Source organism: Ursus maritimus, unplaced genomic scaffold (assembly GCF_017311325.1).
Source record: "Ursus maritimus isolate PB19 unplaced genomic scaffold, ASM1731132v1 scaffold_17, whole genome shotgun sequence".
Classification (NCBI taxonomy): domain Eukaryota; kingdom Metazoa; phylum Chordata; class Mammalia; order Carnivora; family Ursidae; genus Ursus; species Ursus maritimus.
Window position 1 is genome coordinate 50,787,434 of NW_024424119.1, and position 15,944 is coordinate 50,803,377.

General features: G+C 40.6%; 1 protein-coding gene across 9 annotated transcripts in view; it reads right to left on the bottom strand.

The window, feature by feature from the left end:
• Positions 1–9,180, bottom strand: part of MAPKAP1 (MAPK associated protein 1) — a 235,598-nt gene extending 226,418 nt beyond the window's left edge. For 3 of the 9 annotated variants that reach the window (XM_040631895.1, XM_040631897.1, XM_040631893.1), the window contains exons 1-2: positions 8,930–9,069; positions 7,229–7,290 (exon numbers count right to left, since the gene is read on the bottom strand). The gene's annotated coding sequence lies outside the window, so the exon portion shown is untranslated. Of the gene's footprint in view, positions 1–7,228; positions 7,291–8,929 lie in introns of all 9 variants that reach the window. The other 6 variants (XR_005835250.1, XM_040631892.1, XM_040631891.1 and 3 more) reach the window with 5 other exon arrangements.
• Between the last annotated feature and the right edge of the window lie 6,764 nt (positions 9,181–15,944).

The window sequence follows — 15,944 nt, forward strand, 5'->3', positions numbered from 1 at the left end:
AGTCTAAACTGAAGACTGAATATATTTGTTCCAAAGTCATTAACCAAGCTTCAGTTTCTGAAACATGTTCAAAATACTTAACATATTTTATAAGCCTCCAGTGTAAATGATAGACATTTGTTATTCAAGAGAACTAAATAATTGCCTTCGCCTAGTTTAGGATAAATAAATCTCTATCACATTTCAGACTTAGTTTTTGTATTTTGGATTTTTTTTTAAAACCAACAATTTTATTTTTTATTATGTATTTGTTGCCTATGCTAATGAGCATACAGATGCTACCAACTCAGAATTTTTATTATCGTTTTGGGGATGTGACCACCCTTTTAATTCTGTTCACATTTTAACTCAGCAACTTTAATCCAGTGATCAAAGCTTCATTAGCTTATAAACAAACTGTTTCTCAGGTAAACTGAATTGCCCCACATCAGGAACTTAAGCAAATAAATAAGTACAAAAAAGGCAGAGATTATAAATTAGGGCAGACAAATCTGTATCTAGCCCCACGCCGGTAAAGAGCATTCTATCAATATAGTGAAATGCTAATCTCCTAATTAACAACCTAATTAGGTAATTATGGCTTTGCAGAGGGATGCCGAAATGAAATATGACAACATGGTCACCTCTTTATATGGCACCTGTGGGCCTTTTCAGCTGTCATTGCATAGAGTGCAATATCAATTTGAACAGATGACAAAGTGCTGTCATTTTTCATTCTGATAATATACAGAATGCTTTGGACAGAAGCAGTTTACAAAAAGAAACATCTTGTCTGGTATTTTCCTAATTTAAATATGCTCAAATACATCGTTAAAATTTTTGCATGTTTTTTATATTGTATATAGGAGAATTACCATTTACAACAACAACCACGACAACAACAACCCTAACAGGCCATCTTGCTGATATGTACATGCTGAAACTACTGCAATTTCAATTGTGAAATACATGAAAATGAGAGAAGCACAAATTCATCATGACATTCTAATATTCGTATTTTTTTGAATAGTTACCATAAAAATTAAAACCCAAACTTTGACCTTTTTTCCTTAGAAAAAGATAGGAAGTCACACTTACAATCTCCCATACCAAAAAAAGTACTTCCCCATCCATATATAAGCATTCAATTCACATAAACACTCCATATACCAATGTCCAACCTCACAGAGAGGAGTGTACTCTGAAAGACAGCTGTCAGAAGGCTACCACTCTCCCACTGGCCACTGAAGAGGACACTGGTACCACTAACACAAATGCAACTCTTCTTGCATGATACTGTCTTAAATAGGATTTGGGGGGAGTTAGAGAAAGGCTTAGTCTGGGAACCTCAACATCATTTACATCAATATACATGAAACCATATCCTTTTTTTTTTAAGATTTTATTTATTTGAGAGAGAGAGCATGAGTAGTGTGGAGGGTCAGAGGGAAAAGGAGACTCCCCGCTGAGCAGGGAGCCCCAATGTGGGGCTCGATCCCAGAACCCTAGGGCCACAACCTGAGCCGAAGGCAGCCGCTTAACCGACTAAGCCAGCCACGCGCCCTGAAACCATATTCTAAATGTAAACCAATTGAGGTTAAAACTAACTTGAAAATAACAACCCATTGATTACTTCAGATCATCTGCATTAGTGAAAAGTTTTTGACTGAAATGATTTTCATTGGCTCTACTCACATTTCTTAACACTAAGTTTAAACTTAATGATTTTATTAAAAAATAATTTATCAGAGAATACTTTGGAAAACCAAGAAAAGTATAAAGACATAATCTCACCATTTCTTTTTTTTCCTTTGCATATATGTTTGACATAATTGAGATTGTACTTTATATAGTTTTATATCTTTTTCATTGTATATTACATGATGAACATATTAATATGTCAACAAAATTCTAAAAATCTAAGATGACTGCACAATACTTCCATTCAATGGTCTTTCCATAATTGCTCTTTGTTAACTACCAAAGTTGTTTCTAATTTTTGCTGATGTAAGTACTGATGCAGTGAACATCTTGCAACATAATTATTTTTCTACATCTCTGATTATTTCTTTACCAAAAATTTCTACAAAACATATAAACATAGCGGCGGGGGGGGGGGCAGGGAGAGGCGAACCATAAAACAGACTCTTAACTACAGAGAACAGAGGGTTGCTGGAGGGGAGGTGGGCAGGAGGGAAGGGTTAAATGGGTGATGGGGATTAAGGAGGGCACTTGATGTGGTGAGCCCTGGGTCCTATGTAAGTGATGAATCACTAAATTCTATACCTGAAACTAACATTACACTCTATGTTAACTAACTGGAATTTAAATAAAAACTTGAAAAGAAATTCTAAAAATGAAATTACAAGCTCAAAAGGCTTGTATGACTTATTTTTTAAGGCTTGGATAAATAATGCCAAGGTGACCTCCAGAAAATTTTCACCACTTCATATTTCCGTTAGCAATACATCTGTAACCAATCACCACCAATCTCTGCTAGAAGTATTATGATTAGTTTTATTAAATCTTTAAACTTCATAAGATTATACCTGTAACCAAACACTTACACAATATAATCAATAACAACTTTCTGCAGGCATTAAGTTTAAAGGAGTAAGAAAGGCCATAGTTGATGACCGTTCTAAAACAAGGGCCAGCAACCAAATCTAAAACAGCACAGAATAGTGACAAAAACACTGTGTTCAGAGTAAAAACAGACAAACAAAACCCCAAAGGTTTGAATCCAAGCTTTGTCAGTATCAGCTCTCTGCCTTCAATCACGTTACTTCTTAAGGTTCGGTTTCTGCATTTGTTAAGACAGAGACAAGGAGAGCATAATACGCCTTGTTTTAACAACTTCAACGGGCAGTCATGGGCACACCACAAAAAGGTAATATAAGCAATCGGAAGTCTTTATTATTATTTAACAGATCAATTCATTTAACCTAAAAGATGACTTCATTCAACCCTACACCTAAAAAAGGCATACTAAAACGCCTCAACAGTGCAGGCTTGGTAGGTGCCCTAATTCACGAAGCACAACTAGAAACGAACGAGACTCATCCCATTATCCAGACATGAAAATGAGTCTCACTTCTTCACAACCACTCCACAGAGCCATTTCTCACCACGCTATACTGTATCTGAATGTGTTATGCCCCTGCACGCTGGTACCTGCATCTCTCCAGACGCCCTGTAGTACCGGGTACTCACATAAGTGGTTTCACTTAATCCTCCCAAGCACCAGATGAGACTGGCAGTGCTGGCCTCAGTTTGCAGACGGTCCAGCTCACACAGTTAATAACTGACAGAGCCAGTATTCCAATCCAGGTGCTTGGGACTCTAAAGCCCCACCTCACATTGCTTCAAGATTCAACCTCAGGTCTTCTTTGTTAGTCTCCTTTATGTCAACAACTAAAGTTCAGATTAAAAATTTACTGTTTTAGGGGCGCCTGGGTGGCAAAGCGGTTAAGCGTCTGCCTTCGGCTCAGGGCGTGATCCCGGCGTTATGGGATCGAGCCCCACATCAGGCTCCTCCACGATGAGCCTGCTTCTTCCTCTCCCACTCCCCCTGCTTGTGTTCCCTCTCTCGCTGGCTGTCTCTCTCTCCGTCAAATAAATAAATAAATAAAATCTTTAAAAAAAAATTTACTGTTTTATTTTTTCTTAATTGATTTAAAAGAAAACTATTCCTTCTAACAATTTTCTACCATTTTCTCTACTGAAAGAGTACTTATTTATAATACAGTACTGTAAGATAAGTCCACAGGGAACTAAAAAATGTTATTTTTTAAGTTTTACACATTCAGTCCATTTTGTCTGCATCAATAAAAGCATAAAATAAAAATATATTCAAACATATAAAAATATACTCAAGTATAGGGTATGAATTTAACACTGCATATATTTAGGGGTAAATGTGACATAATACTCAGTTTATTTCACAAGTGATGACTATAATTTAATTCCAATAGTTATTCTAGTACCTTCTTGCTGTTTCCAGAATTTAAGTTTTGTTGTTCAAGTGGTTTCTCCCATTTTTCTCACTTTCAATTACTTAAAACTGTTTTCTTCTTTGGGTCCAAATTTTGTTTCCTATATTAAATCTATTTCCTCTGTATATCTAGACTGCTGCCAACTAGAGATAATAAATTTTGAGTTACTGGTCAGAATTTATTTTCCTCATTTTTATATTCTATGCTATTTACTTATACAACAGAGTATGGATGAAAACAAGTATCTAGAAGAACAATATTTCTTCAATTCTCACCTTGTGGAGGCTGAGTATCAAAAAATAAATAAATTAAACCCTTGGGCTGGGAACTCCCTGACCATATTTCTCTCACTATGGTGGGTGTCTCTATGCCCCCTTTCAATCATGTGTATATAAAGTCAACAAACCACTGTATGCATTTGGAAAGCACCTGGATGTTAAGGTCCTTTCCCAGAATTAGTGATGAATAAAGAACAGAGGGAAGAGCTGAGCAGTAGCTCCCTACCTGCCATCATGAGAGAAGGAGCAGCATTTTAGATTTGAACAATTCTCCACTAGGGTCTGCTGGTAATCACTGGTGTGACTTTAAGAGTGTGAATTAGAATCAAGAAGCTTGGCATCCTGGAAAGACCTTAGCAGGACTTGAGGTGAGCTCCTCATTATCACCCAGATGGGAAAAAGATACAAGGATTTGTAAATGACCAAAAGCAAAAGGCTACAGTGGCATACTGTATTCAGAATTCAGGTCCCTCTCAATCTGGTGCACTTTCTACTAAACTGTCATTCACTGGGCACCAGTTTCTTCATTTCAAGAGGTTATGATTACCCTTCTTGTTCACTTCATGTACTGTAAAGAGGACCAAAAGACAAGAATCTGGTAGCATTTAAACAGCTAAGAACACAAAGCAAAAGTATTACAAGGTCATCTCCTCATCTAAACCCTATCCCTCCTGAAAATTAGCCTGATTATATAATGAAAGTATTCACCGTGCCACCTCCCCAAACATAATCAGTATGAGTTAATTACAATACACCCTTACTCTGGCAATTTACCAGTAGACTTCTGATCAATAATCATTACATGTGTTGTACCTTCTGCTTTGGACAGCGGGTACCAAAATTTCAGCAATCAGGTAAATCAGAGTTCATAATCAGGCAGCCTAGACTGTACATAGCCCACAGACGTGTTTTGGTCTATACAATAATTTTTTCAAATGGCAAATTTTAAAATTAAATACATTAAAATCCAGATTTTCAGCATCTCTTGAATACTCCCTCAAGAATATTATCTCCCCCCCAAAAGAATATTATCCCACATCAGGATAAAATAAAAATTTTTTAAAAATAACAAACAAAAAGAGTATCATCCCTCAGAAGATCCAGGGACACCAGACCCCTTCCTCACACAGCAATAAGCAACTGGAGCTGAGCAGCAACTGCTACCTTCAGACTGGTCCCATGCCATCCAGTTCACCAACGTCCATCCTACTCTTTATCATGAGCACTTGAGCTGGAGAACCCTGAGGTACATGCTCAAAAGAGAATTAACAAATATTTGTTTACTCTTTTTTGGCCAATTTTTTCTGGTGTCATCACTCACTAGCTATGTGAGTTGGGCAATATATTTAACCACTAAGTCTCAGGTTGCTCATGTATTCAATGGGGGTAATACCACCTATCTCAAAGAATTCCAAAGACTGAAGGAAGTAAGATATACAAAAACATTTAACAATGACTAAAATACACGTGCTCAATTGTTTTAAATTTAGCACAAGCTGAAATGTGCTAACTTTTGAGTCAAAACTTCTCGAAAACCTCAAACTCACAGAAAGCACAAAGTCAGGGCACCTCCCCTGGGGAAAAAAATGCAATGTGACAAAATTCCTAGTCATATAATTTGGTATCTATTGCTGTGTCCTTAACAATAAGGCCTATACAACATAATAACAGATGTCCAGCAAATTCTCTTACCCTGAAATATATACAAATCCACTGAACTACAAGTTTTGAAGTCTTCAGTTATGAGTCAACAAACAAAACAACCCTCTACTTTTATTACTGTGACAGATGAGGCCATGAGTTTCAGCAGCAGCCACATTCACTCCTCATTATCCCTGCTGTCTAGCATAGTGAAGGCACACCAACGCTACTCTGAAGCTATGGCTCAAGGGCTAGCATCTCTGTGAAAGTCTCTTCAGAGGGTCCCCATCCACCTATTCACATCACAAAGAGTAAAGATACCAAAGTCTAACAGATAATCCCTTCTACTCACAGCTCTAAGAGCTGCATAAACTCAAGGAACTTATTCAACTTCTCTGCACTCTAGTTTCCTCATCTGTAGAAACAGGATGCCAACACCACCTTTCTGCACAGGAATGAGACAATGCATTTAACACAATGCTAGCACATAGTAAGTGCTCATTAGCTACCATTATCAGTGATCCCTCCTTTGTGCTCTACGGTATCCTGTGGGGACTGCTATCAGTACCTTCAGCACCTCACTACAGTTTACCTGCACATACTTACATCTCCCCCACTGGAAGGTCAACCACCTCAGGGTGGGCACTGGTCTTATTTCTTTTTGCATCCCCAGGGTCTTAACATTTTCCCTGGCATTGCTGAACGAATCAGAGATCCTCAAAGCATTTATTAACTGGAAAAATTATGGGCAGAAACTGGGCTTTACCTCTCTTGATGACACTGAAGCCCTCACTGACTTTGACCCCTACAGTATCCCCACTAAAAGAAGCACTGGCTTGCTTTATTCAGTCTGGTCTACTTGCCACTCTAAAACCACCATAAAAATTGCATCTTTGCATCTTACAACTATCATTTCAGGGAACCATTACCATGTATCAGGCCCTTTATCCACATTAGCTCATTAAATATTCACAACACTCCACGAGATCAATATTATCCCCCTATCCCAACCCAAACTTGAGGAAAATGACTGGAATTAAGAAACTTGCCAAAGATCAAGCAGTAAGAGGAAGGACAAGGAACTGAATCCAGACTCCACGTTACTCTCTATAGCTCAATGCTCATATTCAAAATTGAACTAACCCGTCTACCACCTTCTGACCTTGAAAGATCACAGTCTTCTCTACATTTAAAGGATTACTATACCATTCATTGACATTCATTATTTTTTCTCTTTTATAGTTTCTTCAACATGTACTTGTATATAGTGTTATGGTGTGTGAAAGAAGGCGAAGCACATGATAAAAAAAGCACAGATGTAGGCATCAGACAGACCTGGGTTTGAATCCCGCCTCTGTCTCGTACCAGATGTGTAATTTATCCTGAATCTTCCTAATCTGTAAATTGAAGTTAAAATGATTAAATAAGAGAAACCTATATACTTTCAGCACCTAGTAAATAACACTTAATTAACGCCACATTATGAAGCATTAGGTGACCAAAGCACACTCCTCAAAGTTAATGACCCACCCCTCCTTCTGTGCTATCACTGTATCACAGAAAGGCCCTTCACACAGTATACTTATCACTCTGTCTCGGAATTATTTCCTTATCTCTCTCACTAAATTGAGCACCCTGCAGGCAAGGACTGAGTCTTACTTACCTATACATTGTCTAGCATGATGACACCCATACATACATACTCAGTAAATGTTTGCTAAGCGAAATTATTACAATGAGTATTTATAGGATTCCAGAAAAGAAATCTTTTCCAACTGGGGTTGTCTTGAATTGGTTGAGGGAGACCAGTTTCTGCTGGGCCCCGGGTAACATCTCAGTAAGTGGAAACAAAAAAGGAGAAACCTAGGCAGGGAGAATGTCCTACCAAAAAACAATGGACGAAGAGAAAACAAAGTTGATTTGAGGACCTACTTATCTAGAGTAAAGGATCGGGGTAGGGAATTAAGGAAGGGGACTTTTTCAAACATAGCTGGAGCCAGATCAAGAGGTATATAATGTGAGTATAGTCTGGCATCACAGTAATTGAAAGTAGATATGAGCACAAAGCTAAATGACAAAGGGGCCACTAGCATGCCTCATAGGCTCCAGGAAATTCCAAGTGTGTAGACTGCAAAAGACGAACACAATAATCAATGCTTCATCAAGAACTCTTTCAGCATTTACTAAGCACCTTGTGTGGGCTCACAAAATGAGGAATAAAACATGGTGCCAACTTTTCCTGTTCCACTAGGATTTATTAACCATCTTCCCCTTTCGCTTATGAAAAATAGAATGAGAATGTTGACTTTGTTTTAACTGATGTGTGTTAAGGCCTGTCTCCATTTGTTCACACCCGGGGAAGTTTTTAACTTTGCTGCGTTAGGTTTATAACATGATGCGTTGCACAGTGACATGTACTGTGACAGGCTTCAAAAATTACTTGCATTCATTTCAAATAAAATTTTAACCAATTTCTGAGTCAACTTTTGGGTCTTCACTTAAAGTAATAATCTTGTTTAAACTACATTTTTTTTTTAGCCTTAACCAGATTTAAAAGACTCCTTCCCATTCTCATAAAAAGCTGAATCCAAGTTCCAGCAACGCTCCAGCTAGAAAAAAAAAAAAGTTTTGCGAGGATGCTTACTCCTTTGGGCCAATTAGGGGGAAGGGGCGCTAAGGAAACAGGGACCACACAGACAATGCTTTAAAAACAATTTCCATGTTATGAAGATTAGGACACCTAGATGTTGCGAAGTGGTAGGGCCAGAACCTGCCGGAGACAGCCCTCCCCCACCCAACACTACCCAGTGCACTGGCTTCTCCTCCCCCAATCACACACCCAGCTGTCAGGCTCACAGCAGCCTCCAGTTCTGGAAAGTACGAGGAAACGGATGCTCAATGGACACCTGATCAAGGGCCAGGCAGGCTATCCCTCGGGGCAGCGCCCAGAGCGGAGGACTGAGGAGGACCTCCAGGCTCCTCGGGTGGGCTGACGGGAGAGTGAGCGAGAGAGCTAGCGGCTAGGGCAACCTTTACCTGAAGCTGCTGCCACACTACGGGCCGGGTCGGCCCCGGGACACGTTCCTGAGGAAAGGGCCCGGCTTCCCCGCGCCTCCCGGCCCCTGCCCCGAGCTCCGCACTCTCGGAATCCTCGGGGACTGGCGCTCCTCCCCGCCGGCTCAACTGCCGCTTTCCCGACTCGCCCTCATGCCCCCACTGCTCGCCGCCGCCGGCCGGCCGAGCAGCAGCCCTGTTACCCGGAGCCGCGCCACGACCCGGAACCGCACCCCGCGCACCGGAAGTCCCCGACCGGGAAGACGCCGCTGGCTGGGGACGTAGTGCGCAAGCCCCAGAGCAGAGAGCAAGGAATGAAGCCCTCCCGGGGGGGCGGGGCCGAACGGAGGCCGTACGCATGCGCTGCACTTCTGCGGTCCGGGTAAGGCCTGAGTCACAGATTGTTAGCCGGGAATCTGGCGGGACGCAGCACCCGTGGTTTTGCGTCGGATAGAAATCAACATTAGGGTTCTCCTTCAAATCTCCTTCTCCTTTCTCCATGGAAAAAAGCCCTCAATTATCCAGAAATGAGTGATGAGACAGCTTTGCGTCTGGATCACAAAGACTTGGGTTCAAATGCCAACTGTAACTTGTGTAGCCTCAGAAATGACCCTTCTCCTCTCTTGACTCTCGGTTTTCTCATCCGTACAGTAGTTCCAATTTTAGAGTATTCCTGTGAGAATGGAATGGGATGATGCTTGTAAAGCACTTAGCACGGTGCCTGACACATAAATACCTAGTAAATGTTACTTATTACCCTTATTATTTGTAAAATGGAAATAGCTATCTTCCTTAAGAACTGCAGGGAATTGTGTGTCAACTATACTTCTAAAAAAAATAAATGAAAAAAATTTTTTTAAAGAACAGAAGGGAGGTTTCCGTGAGATAAGAAGACTGGCACAGAACAGGAGCTCACTGTTGGTGGTCTGTCTCCTAACAGAATGGGGGGGGGACACCGTGAAGGGGAAAGAGGGACTCAAGTAGTGCAATGCTAGGATCTCTCTCCTATCTGAAAGATGGCCCAGAAAGCCTCTCAAAAATGCAACTTAGCAAAAGGAAGGGAAAAAAAAAAAAGCTGAATTTCAACCCTGGGCATCATTACACAATATTAAAGTCACCAACAAATACACCATGTATCGTCCCCCATGTTTTCAAATACGTGATTGCTCTCTTAGCTCACACAGGGAGGAAAAAAACCCCTTGACACCCAAATGCTCTCTTGCAACACAACACTACAGTTCCACTGGGGACCTGTTGGAGGCCCTCTGCTAAAGCAAAGTGTGTGAACAAGATTTGAAAATCTCTTTTCCAAGGTCACCAGGTTAGCTGTCCCCTCCTCAATATTAATCTTCATTTTCACTTTCTTCCTGAGCGCCAGTCTGCAGCAAAGCTGCTGTTTGTCCCTCAGACACATAAAACTCAACCTATCTAAGACTGAAATCGACTGGACCCTCGAAGCTTGTACAGGTTCTGAGGAACTGTACCTTTCACTAGTTTTGTGATTTCATTCTTCAAGCAGCCCCTATAAGTTTCCTTATCTGTAAAATGGGAATGACAAAAGCCCTAACTAACCTCACTGGGTTGTCATGAGGATTAAATGAGTTAATACATATAACTCGCATAGAATAGAGCCTGGCACATAGCTAACATTTACTACTATTTACATAATATGCTTACCACTACTACTACGCCTCAGTCAGTGAGCAGATACTGATTGAGTGCATATGTATTAAGCTTATCCTAGGCACTGGAGATTCAGTGGTGAAAAAACCAGACAGGGACTCTGCCCTCATGAAACTTATGGTCAAGTTTGACTGAATTTGAAATAGTGGGCAAGTTGGAGTACAGGGAAATACGATATGATTTCAAGGACAATGTTGGGGATCCCACTGAGAATGGAGACTCTGAATTTGTGGTGATACTAATATAATGGTTTGTGTGATTTTTCTGAAACTGTTAGTTTCAACAGTCAAGATACGGGCACACAAAGAGGAAGCAATTGGTTTAATTCAAGCAGCAGTTTTGCCAGACAGGTGTGATGGGGTCAAGGAGCTTATAACCTTAGCTTTTTAAAGTGCTTTTCAAAGGGGCATAGGGGCGCCTGGGTGGCTCAGTCGTTAAGCGTCTGCCTTTGGCTCAGGGCGTGATCCCAGAGTCCTGGGATCGAGCCCCACATCAGGCTCCCTGCTCCCTGCTCTGCTGGGAGAGCCTGCTCCTTCCTCTCCCACTCCTCCCGCTTGTGTTCCCTCTCTCGCTGGCTGTTTCTCTGTCAAAGAAATAAATAAAATCTTTAAAAAAATAAAAAATAAAAATAAAAATAATAAAGGGGCACAGAATGGATGCTGGCTAGGTATATAAGAGAATTCCAGAAAGGCTCATGTCACTGGCCTGTAGGTCCCAGAACATATGTGATGAAGGTGACTAGTAAAGTAAGGCAGAAAGATGGAGGTTATCCTCAGAGACAGATGTCTTAATAACCTCAGATGAAGAGTCATGTGAGAATGAGGTCCTGGCTGAGGTAGAATGGAGGAAAAAGTTATTGAGAGTGAGATAGGGGCACGTGGGTGGCTCAGCCGGTTAAGCGTTGGACTCTTGATTTCAGCTCGGGTTATGATCTCAGGGTTGTGAAATCAAGCCCCACGTGGGGCACTATGCTCAGTGAGGGGTCTGCTTGGGAAAATCCCCTTTGCTCCTCTCCCCGCTCTCGCTCTTTCTCTAAAATAAATAAAATCTAAAACAAAAGTCAAGGAACTGAGATGCCGTGTGGACCTCAGAAGCTCCCAGTATGATGGACGGACATAGGGTGAAAAGGAAACCAACTGGAATGGTGTTGGGAAGGTAGGCAGATAAGGAAGAGAGTAGACAGACCAACTGAATGGAGGAGACCATGGTAGAGGATGGAGGTTCATTTTCTTCTGGTCACCAGGACTAGAAGAGGGGCAATGGACGGAGGTTCAAAGACACCCATTGTCTGTGTGCCTCCAATAAGTTATTTGCTTTCTCTATATCTCAGTTCCTTCATCTAGGTTGTTGTGAGGATTCAATGAGCTACTGTGTGGAGACTGCTTAGAACAGGCAGTGTTCTGTAAATGCCAGCTCTTATGGCCCAGCACACCAAGATTGGCAGCAAGAATCAGGGCCTTTATGCACTTGCTTTCCACAAGTCCTGCCCTATCCCTTTCTGCTCAGTAAACTCCCCTTCTTGTACCTCCTCATCTTCTCCTCCTCATCCTTCTTCCCCTTCCTTCTCCTCCTCCTCCTCCTCCTTCTTCTTTGTGGCTTAAAAGAACAACCATCTATTATTTCTTAAGATTTTGTGGGTTGGTGGGCAGTTTTTCTGCCAGTCTTGCCTTTCGGTCAATGGCAGCCAGAATGGTTGGAAGGTCTAAGATGGCTAGAGATGTCACCCAGCACATCTTGTGACCTCTTTAGTGGCTGTCTTAGGTTTCTATACAACATGTGGCAATATTATAAAAGGATAAACCCCAACGTGCTTTTTTTTTTTTTAAGATTTATTTATTTTCAGTGGGGGTGGGGCAGAGGGAGAGTGAGTCCTGAGCAGACTCTACACTGAGTGCAGAGCCCAACTCGGGCCTCAATCTCATCACCCGGAGATCACCACCTGAGCCAAAACTAAGAGTTGGTTGCCCAACCAACTGCACCATCCAGGCGCCCCAACCCCCAAGTGATTTTAATACACATGTGCGCGTGCGCGCACACACACACACACACACACACACACACACACACACGGCATTGTAACCATTTCTAAGTATATTCTATTCATTCTTGAAGATCCAATTCATATACTGCTTCCTCCGGGAAGCTTTCCCAGAACACCTCTCGCTATTGGACCGCATGAAGAGCCTCATTCTCCATGTTCAACATTTATCACATTTTCTGTTCTTTCAAGACACATCTGTCTCCTTGACAGGCCATAAGGAAAGGAACGTTTGTTATTTCTTTTTATACTGAAATCTTAAAACATCATAAACACTTGGTAAAATGTGTGTTAAATGAAAAGATGCTCAAAACATGAACATGAAATGATGCAATTGGAAATCTTATTTTGCATAAGCAGAATTTGCACATGGAAAATACCACTTTGCCAAGCTTATGACAACAGGCTGAGAGTAAACATAATAGGATGAAAGTAATGCTCTTTCAAGCCCTGCCAGAGCTGTGGGAAAACAGAGGCACCTTCTAGTTTCGTTGCAAATGTGTGTTCTTAATATTTTATATATGTGAATATGTTTCCCTGCTATTTCCCCAATTTTAGTTCCCTCTCCTTTTGAAATAGATTTTTTCCTCCCAGAGGGAAAACATAGGCATTTACACTCCTATGGTACAAAGCAATTTCAGGACAACAGTAAATTAGTCAAAAATCCATTCAAACTATTTCAAGGAAGCCCCTGAAAAAGTATACAATTTCAGAACAATATAGTATTTTTTCAAATTAAAATAACATTTGAATGTGAACAATTTTTTAAAGCAAATGTATTGTTTATAATAAGGTGAGTTTGGTAGGTGGGAGGGAAGCACAGCATTAACCAACCAGAAAATCTTAAAACAGCGCTTTGCAGATACTATTTAAGTACAGATCAGTTCTGGGGGCTCAGCAGAGATTCACTAACCTTTGTTCTATTGTGTTTTTGTACTGAATATTATTTCTGGTGAGGATCCCTTTTTAGATACTTGGGGTGAACATGAAACATCTGGCTGGCATTAGATGGCATCTTTCTGGCTACATTTATATATAATTGCAGTCCTTTCCCCAAATCCAGGCCTTGTTAACCAGCTGCTAATAGTATCTTTTCTTGCTCTAAAGGTTAGCTAGTACTGCGAGCGCCAACTCCTAAATTAATTGATGTTAACAGGACTTAGGATATAAAAAAACAGACTCGTATGTTTTGTCGAATGTAACTTCTAAGAATGCATAATTAACAGTGTCTCCATTAATATACAGTATGTTCAACAGTGAAACACCACTATCATAAATAAAGGTAGACATGGATAAATTTATAATTAAAAATGCATTAGAAATTACAAGCATAATTTATTTACTAATGTGCACTGGAATAAATTTTATGTGTAATATTTTAAAACAGGGCATTAATAAATAATAGTGAACATAAAATGTTTTTGCAGCTAAAAATATTTCAATAAATATTGGTAAGTTAAATGTGCTGCAGAGTTATAATTGCTATGAAGTCAAGTTTATAGAATACAGTCACAATGCAGAGGACTGTTTCTTGGGTGTATTCAAAATATCAGAAACAAATGTCTTTCTTCGAAGCTGACAAGCAGGGTATTCAAAGTAGTGCCTGCAAATGTTTTAAAAATAAAAGCTTAGGACATCCAAATAGTGAATAACTGCTCATTGCTCGAGACAACTAAGATCTTTCTGGTCAATGCATTCAAACCTCATCCACCTGTTTGTTTGGTGCACACAAATTTGGAGAAATTTCTCCCACCGGAGAACTCATATAGGGCTTTTTTGAAGCTTTCACTTAAAAATTAACCTTAGCTTGCACTGTGGTTTTGTTCTGTCAAGGGCAAACAATTCCTAGGTGGCAGGCACTGTTCTAAGTACTCACATATTTTATGGACTCCATGCTCTTCACCACTTCACTGACTCTATTATTTTAGTCTTATTTTATTTCACTTGCTGAGTGTTCACATGTGTTTTTGATGAGACTGTGTCACAATACACAGCAGTATTTGCTTGTTTGATGTCTCTGAAAGGACAGCTTATGTTTATGTGGAGAGTGGTGGTGCTAGGGTTTCTCCCCAGGTAGGACCAGCATTGATTAATAGCAATGAATAGCATCCATCATCGGTTGCACTTTTTCTGCGCCTGGTACAGATATTCCTAATGCCTTTTTATACCTCATCTAATTTAATCCTCACGACAATCCAATAAATAAATAAATACTGTCATTATCCCCATTTAAGAAATCAAGTAACTGACCCCCAGAAAGGTGAAATCACTTCCTCAGGATCATATAGCTAGTAATTGGCTGACTTGGAGGCCCCAAGCTCTTCACTTCCCCAATAATAATCAGCATTCCCTGTTCCTAAAATAACCAAGTCCTTTCTCAAAATCATGTTGCTTTCCACCATCTCACAATCCTTTCAGCTAAGTTCCTTCCCATTGAGAGATAATCTAAGTCCCTCCTGTTCTCGTTTAAGATAATTCCCTCATGTCCTGTCCTGCCTAGCCAAGAACTGATGTTTAAAACACATGAACAATATCTCTTTAGATATTTGAAGATGGCAATTTTGTCCATACCTTTCTTTTCTCCATGATGCAGTATAAGTAACCTCAATTCCTTTAGTCTTCCCTCACATGGACTCTTTCTAAAGCATTCCATCCCCTGAACCACATCCCTAGAGAGTGGTTTCGGATTTCCCTTATCTCACTTCATTATCATCACCTTCCGTGAGCATTTATTAAGTACCTGCATGTGCATGGGATCTGTGCTGGACTTGATACAATCCAGGAAAGCTAAAGTTGCCCTTGTACTAAGATGTCTGGGTCTCCAAGCAGTGTTATTTTAAATCCTTCCTGTGATTCTATCATTTGCCCAGCTCACCTGACTCATTGAGAGACAATCTACTAAACTAGAAGGAACCTGAGCAGAGACATATTTCAGTCATCATAGCATCCCTCGTGACTGGCACAGGAGGAACAAAATCAAGATGCTCAGTAAATATTTATATGGTAGTGACAGGATTATCACTCAATGATCTGTCCTAGGCTAACACGTTCCACCACATGTGTTGAGTGACCCTACCTAGAATACTTATCTCTGCATCAATGATCCACGACAACTGTATTACATACTCAATAATATTTCCTGAGGGACACCTGGCTGGCTCAGTCAGTTAAGTGTCTGGCTCTGGATTTCTGCTCAGGTCATGATCTTGGGGTCCTAGGATTTAGCCCCACGTGAGGCTTCTTGCTCAGTGGGGAGTCTGCTTCTCCCTCTCCTTT